Here is a 7,771-nt window from a genome sequence, read left to right on the forward strand (position 1 = left end):
CCCACTAAACTAATTTTCAATGCATTCTGAAACAATTTCGGTTTAGTGATTTTCATCTACGAAAAGCAAACAAGAATGCGTTTTCACTATTCATGAAGACAATTTTTCACGTCCATTAAATCCGAAAATATTTCTCTGGGTCTTAGAATAATTCCAGTACCCACTAAAATGATTTTGGATTCATTCTGAAACAATTTCAGATTAGTGAATTTCATCTGCGAAAAACAACCAAAGCGGTACCGGCAGCTCCGAAACATTTTCGGTTTTTATTCCCAAAAATTCCGAGAAGTTTCCAGAATAATTCTGGCACCCTCCAAGAATTATTAGGCGTGTCCCGAAACCAATTTGACTTAATGGTATATCTCAAAATAACTTTTCAGTATTACGAAACTATTTCGCTATTCTCTCTCCGGAACTCTTCCATTGTCTCCAAAACTTTTTCGGCAAATTTCTCTCAGACTCCATGTCTAGTATTCAGCAGATAGATGACCCTTAAGCGTGTGACCCTATAGGTTCGGTGAAGCATAGACATGACCGGAACACTTTCCGATCAATGATCAACATCGGAGCCGTGGACACCCATATTGACCCCTATACCCACACGAATGAATATTCGAGTGAACCTCCAGTTGTCGTGTGCTATTCCTGTTGCTTCGCGATATGTTACAAAGACCCGCGGTGAGATTTACTTGCATCCCCTTGGATCAACAACTTGTCCACTATGCTAGTTACCTCGTTAGTGGTTTTGTTCTCTTTTCTCGTTTTCGTGTTCCGGCATCCCTGTGATCAAATCACACTGTGTCTGGCCAGACGATGATCGATACTGTAACACCAAGAGGGCCCGAGAATATCTCTCCATTGTCGGAGGAGCAAATCCTAGTCTTGAGCTATCAAGTTACTTGACATACTTTTCCATGAACCCGTAAGCCGCCGTAATAGCCACCCATTTACGGATGACGTTTAACAAACCCCAAAGTTCATGAAGCAAGCATGAAGAAACTCGATACTCTCATGGTCTAAGGAATCATGCAAACGTTAACCATCTCTATGTTACTCCCTCCGTTCCTTGATATAAGGTGTATAGATTTTTGAGAAAAAAATCCGAAATATAAGGTGCATTGAGTTGCACCACTCGTTTGAATATTTTTTAGGAATTTGATTACATTTCCTTATATAAGGTAAGCTCCTCTATTTACTCATGTCAATTAGTCGGGTGTAATCTCACCCAAAACTTGTGAAATTTTCCCTCCATGTGCATTCTTTAATTTCCATGCCAAAAACTATACACCCTATATTTAGGAATGGAGTGAGTATTTACCATTAACTTATGATGAATGAATCTCATAGCATAACATCAATCCGGGTCGATTCAACACAACTATTCTCTTAACATTGTGCCCTCAAAGTTGCTAGCATAGACATGCCCATGATTGGGAAAACATAATCATCATGCAACACTTGAGCTAGTCTTAGAGGCATGACTAGGAATACATTTTACCATTTATTATTCCACATGTGCACATGGGTTTTCCCTAGAGCCTTTATGGATATACGGGCTCGGGAACCACAGCAGTTATAGCATGGAACACAAACATAATTATGAACATGGAGATAAATAATAGCATTTATTATTGCCTCTAGGGCATATCTCCTACACAAGCAAATTTCAATGATTATGTTAGTAGACAATTGAAAAATAATGCTTATATGATTGGGCGCTTGAGTGATTATATGTCTAGAGTTAAGGGTGAACTTAAACTCACTAGTAAACACGTTTCTATGGTTTCCACTCAAGCAGAACAAGTACTTAAGGCTCAGAATAAATTGCTTGATGAACTAAATAATAAACATGACTTTGCTTTTAGAGTGGCTACTAGAACTGGTAAAATGACTCAGGAACCTTTGTATCCTGAAGGCCACCCTAAGAGAATAGAACAAGATTCTCAGAAAATAATTTAGATGCTCCTAGTCATTCTAAAAATAAGAAAAAGAAAAATGATAGGACTTTGCATGCTTCTAGTGAACCTATTGCAGAAACATCTGAGAATCCTAATGATATTTCTATCTCTGATGCTGAAACACAATCTGGAGATGAACATGAACCTAATGATAATGCTAATAATGATGTTCATGTAGATGCTCAATCTAGCAATAACAACAATATAGAAATTGAACCTGCTGTTGATCTTGATAACCCACCATCAAGAAATCAAGGATATGATAAGAGAGACTTCGTTGCTAGGAAGCATGGTAGGGAAAGAGAACCATGGGTTCAGAAACCCATTCCTTTTCCTCCTAAACCATCCAAGAAAAAGGATGATGAGGACTTTGAGCGCTTTGCCGAAATCATTAGACCTATCTTCTTACGTATGCGCTTAACCGATGTGCTTAAAACAAACCCTTATGCTAAATACATGAAAGATATCATTACAAATAAAAGAAAAATACCTGAAGCTGAAATCTCCACCATGCTTGCCAACTATACTTTTAAGGGTGGAATACCTAAGAAACTTGGTGATCCCGGAGTACCCACTATACCATGCTCCATCAAAAGAAATTATGTTAAAACTGCCTTATGTGATCTAGGAGCCGGTGTTAGTGTTATGCCTCTTTCCTTATACCTTAGACTTGAATTAAGTAAGTTGACACCTACTGAGATATCCTTGCAAATGGCCGATAAATCAACTGCTATACTTGTCGGTATTTGTGAGGACGTGCCTGTTGTTGTTGCGAATGTTACTATCTTAATAGACTTTGTCATTCTTGATATTCCTGAGGACGACAGTATGTCGATTATCCTTGGTAGACCCTTTTGAAATACTACGGGTGATGTTATTGATTGCAACAAAGGCAATGTCACCTTTCATGTAAATGGTAATTAGCATACGGTTCATTTTCCGAGGAAACAACCTCAAGTTCACAGCATAAATTCTATTGGGAAAATTCCATCAATTATATTTGGAGGTTTTGAATTTCCTCTTCCTACTTCAAAGAAAAGGTATGATATTCTTATTATTGGGGATGTTCATATCCCCGTTGAGATAACCTAGTGTCACTTCGAAATTTCTCTGGTTTCATGTGATTCGGAATGAGTTTGTTAACAAGACTTGATCAACCTTGTTAGTGGATTCCTTTTGATGAGCATGAGATGGATGAAGTTAGAAGGCACAACCTTCTGTACCCTCTCTTTACTTTCTGTAATTAGAATAAATAAAGTAGAAATATATTATTATGTCTAATTTCTGAATTATCTATGCAATAAAAAATATCCCGAAAATAAAAGTTCTCCAAATGTCATGCCACTTTAATACGATTTTTTCTGGAATATTTGAGAATATTTGGCACTGAGAACACTGCAGGGGGAGCAAGCACCTGGCCACAAGGGTCCAGGGCACGCCCACCCCTACAGGGCGTGCCCCTGCCTCGTGGGCCCATGGTGGCTCCCCTCCACTTATTCCTGCACCCACACACTTCATCTTCCTCCCAAAAAAATCACTACCTAGCTCAAGCACGAGTTCTTGCTTGTTTTGCTGCCATTTTCGATCTCCTTGCTCAAAGCTCCATTCAAAAGACTGCTTTGGGGGATTGTTCTTTGGTATGTGACTCCTCCAATGATCCAATTAGTTTTTGTTCTAGTGCTTTATTCATTGCAAATTCTTGCTGCTTAGGTAACCCTGCTCTTGAGCTTGCTTGTTAAATTTATGAGGTCCCAAGTAATTCTAATGCATGATAGAGGCTCTAGGCACTTATGGGAGTAGTTGCTATCAATTATATTAAGTTTGTTTCACTTTTATTTCGAGTCACTAAAAATTTCAGATATTTTCAGAAAATGATGAAGAGATTCTTCTTGAGGGGCTCTTCTAGCCAAGGTTCTAAGGATAAACAAACTAAGAAGAATGAAAAGCCCAAGTATAATCTCCCTCGTGTGGCGGAAGTACGGCCGTGTGAATGGCCTTGTGATGATTTCTGGAGAGCAGCCAGGATATATGATGATTTCTATTCTTTCGTTCATAATGTGGGCCTCACCAACTTCCTCCACAACCAACTTGAACAGTATCTCTTACTCACCAATACTTTCGTGCAAAACTTCTACTTTTATCCTAAGAAATCACCTCCTTCAGTAGAGTTTAAATTATATGATGTTGATAGGGAGATGTCACTATACGAATTTTGGATAGTTTGCAAGATACCCTTCGGGGGCAGCTTAGAGGAATCGCATGATAAGGATGTGGAAGGATTTATTGACACTATCACTGTAGGGGAAACGAGGAAAGTTTCTGATGCACGAATAACTAGCATACAATCTCCTGTTTTACGCTACTTTGCAATATTTGCTAGTCGATGATTAATTGGTCATGGAAACTGTGGAAACCTTAGAGTTCCTGATATTATCATTTTGTTCCACGCTTTATTATGTGATAACACTTTTAATATGGGCGCTATTATTGCTAAAAGATTAAGCATGAACCGTACTAAGGGGCCCATTTTTGGAGGTATCTATGCTTCACGCCTTGCTAAACACTTCAAGATACCTATTAGGCACTATGAGGGAGAAGAAAAACTGTTGCCCCTACTTTTCTAGATTACAAGATCATTGTATCACATGAGTTTATTCTTACAAATGATGAGAATATGCTTAAGTATAATTTGAGATATCATAAGAAACACAGTGAAACTATTATCCTGCTTGCACCCTCTTTGTTTGATTTATCTTTAGGCTTGTTTCTCGTCTTACGGGAGGCCGCGCATGCTTACCAAGGCCAGATATCAGCACAGAGCCTGATCCGGAACCACAACTTGACCCTTATCGACCATCCTTTTATTAGTGGAATCCGGAGGAGTTTGCCAGCCAGTGGTACCCAGATGATGCACCTCAGTACACCGGAGGGAGTAGCTCTAACCCATGGCCATAGACCAACTTAGGCCAAAAGCCTAATCTTGGGGGAGTGCGTATTCTTCACCAAGTTTACATTCATGTTCACACACTCATTCTAGTGTCGGTGCTCATACTCTTTCATTGTACTATCCATGCTAGTTTATTCTATTTTCCTGCTTTCTTCTTGTGTGTTAGATAAACCTTAAGAAAAACCAAAAATATTAGTTAGTTTAATTTCCATGCCTGTAGTAGTAATAACTAAAAGAAAAACTCAAAAAGATTTCTCATTCTTCTTTTTCTTGTTGGGAGCTTTCCCGTGTAAATAGTTTTATTTCTTTTCTTTCCTTTGGGGGTCGAGAGGAGAAGACCATAATGAAAATGTCTAAGTGGCTCTCATATGCATAATTGATTTACTTTAACCAAGAGCCCATATTACTTTGTCTTCTCTCTTGAAATGAATGCTTGCAGATTCCAGCTTAGTCCAATGCACGTGCACTATTATTATTATCCACATCGTTCGGTCGTGCAAGTGAAAGGCAATGATGATGATATATGATGAAATGATTGGAATAAGAGGAGATGGTATGAACTCGACCTCTCTTGTTGTTGTAAATATGATTAGCTAATCGTTCCTGATTCAGCCTATTATGAATAAACATGTTTGCAATGACAATTAGAGATCATAGTTGCTTATGCCATGCTTAATTAGATAGGAGCTTATAATGGTTTACCTTGCGTGCCAAGATGCTATTAGAATGGTTGTGATGCAGTATGATAGGGTGGTATCCTCCTTTGAATGAATTGAGTGACTCGACTTAGCACATGTTCACGCATGTAGTTGAAACAAAATCAACATAGCCTTCATGATATTTACGTTCATGGTGGATTATATCCTACTCATGCTTGCACTCAGTGTCTATTAATTGTAATGCATGTTCATGACTGTTGTCGCTCTCTCAGTTGGTCACTTCCCAGTCTTTTTCTAGCCTTCACTTGTACTAAGCGGGAATACTGCTTGTGCATCCAAACTCCATAAACCCCAAAGTTATTCCATGAGTCCACCATACCTTCCTATATGCGGTATCTACCTGCCATTCCAAGTAAATTTGTATGTGCCAAACTCCAAACCTTCAAATGAAATTCTGTTTTGTATGCTCGAACAGCTCATGTATCAACTAGGGTTGTCTGTATCTTCCATGCTAGGCGGGTTATTCTCAAGAGGAGTGGACTCCGCTCCTCATTCACGAGAAAATGGATGGTCACCGGGATGCCCAGTCCCATGCGCAAATCAAATCAAAATAATTAAAGAAAACTCCCCCAGGATTGTTGTTAGTTGGAGGCACCCGTTGTTTCGGGCAAGCCATGGATTGATGCTTGTTGGTGGAGGGGGAGTATAAAACTTTACCATTCTGTTTGGGACCCGCCTATAATGTGTGTAGCATGGAAGATATCGAGATCTCATAGTTGTTGTGTTGACAATGAAAGTATATCGCTCAAAATGCTATTATCTCTGTTTTAAAAATCGAGCTCTGGCACCTCTACAAATCCCTGCTTCCCTCTGTGAGGGGCCTATCTATTTACTTTTATGTTGAGTCATCACCCTCTTATTAAAAAGCACCTGCTGGAGAGCACCACTGTCATTTGCATGCATTACTATTAGTTTATATTGGGTATGACTATGACTGGATCTCTTTTACCATGAATTACAATGTTTAGTGGGTCCTTGATCTTTAAAGGTGCTCTGCATTTATGTTTTGCGGTCTCAGAAAGGGCTAGCGAGATACCATCTTGTTATATCATATTATGATTGTTTTGAGAAAGAGTTGTCATCCGAGTTTTATTATTATTGCTCGCTAGTTGATTATGACATTGACATGAGTAAACATGAGACCTAAGTGTTATTGTGAATGTGGTTAGTTATAATCTTTGCTGGAAACTTGAATGCTAGCTTTACATATTTACAACAACAAGAGCAAACAGAGTTTGTAAAAGTTTTTTCTTTATCACTTTTAGTTTATCAACTGAATTGCTTGAGGACAAGCAAAGGTTTAAGCTTGGGGGACTTGATACGTCTCTGTCGTATCTACTTTTCCAAACACTTTTTCCCTTGTTTTGGACTCTAACTTGCATGATTTGAATGGAACTAACCCGGACTAACGTTGTTTTCAGCAGAACTGCCATGGTGTTATTTTGTGCAGAAATAAAAGTTCTCGGAATGACTTGCAAATCCACGAAGCAACATTTCAGAATTAATAAAAAATACTGGCGAAAGAATTAGCATCAGGGGGCCCACACCGTGGTCACGAGGGTGGGGGCGCGCCCCCTCCCCTAGGGCGCGCGCCCCCTGCCTCGTGGGCCCCCTGGACGTCCACTGACCTCAACTCCAACTCCATATATTTGCTTTCGTGGAGAAAAAAAATAAAAGAAGAAGGGTTCATCGCGTTTTACGATACGGAGCCGCCACCAAGCACTAAAACCTCTCGGTAGGGCTGATCTGGAGTCCGTTCGGGGCTCCGGAGAGGGGAATCCGTCGCCGTCGTCATTGTCAACCATCCTCCATCACCAATTTCATGATGCTCACCATCGTGCATTAGTAATTCCATCGTAGGCTTGCTGGACGGTGATGGGTTGGATGAGATTTACCATGTAATTAAGTTAGTTTTGTTAGGGTTTGATCAATAGTATCCACTATGTTCTGAGATTGATGTTGCTATGAATTTTCTATGCTTAATGCTTGTCACTAGGGCCCGAGTGCCATGATTTCAGATCTGAACCTATTATGTTTTCATAAATATATGTGAGTTCTTGATCCTATCTTTCAAGTTCTATAGCCACCTATTATGTGTTATGATTCGTTAACCCCAAAGTGACAATAACCGGGATACTTATCGGTGA

Source organism: Triticum aestivum, chromosome 5B, assembly GCF_018294505.1.
Source record: "Triticum aestivum cultivar Chinese Spring chromosome 5B, IWGSC CS RefSeq v2.1, whole genome shotgun sequence".
Classification (NCBI taxonomy): Eukaryota; Viridiplantae; Streptophyta; class Magnoliopsida; order Poales; family Poaceae; genus Triticum; species Triticum aestivum.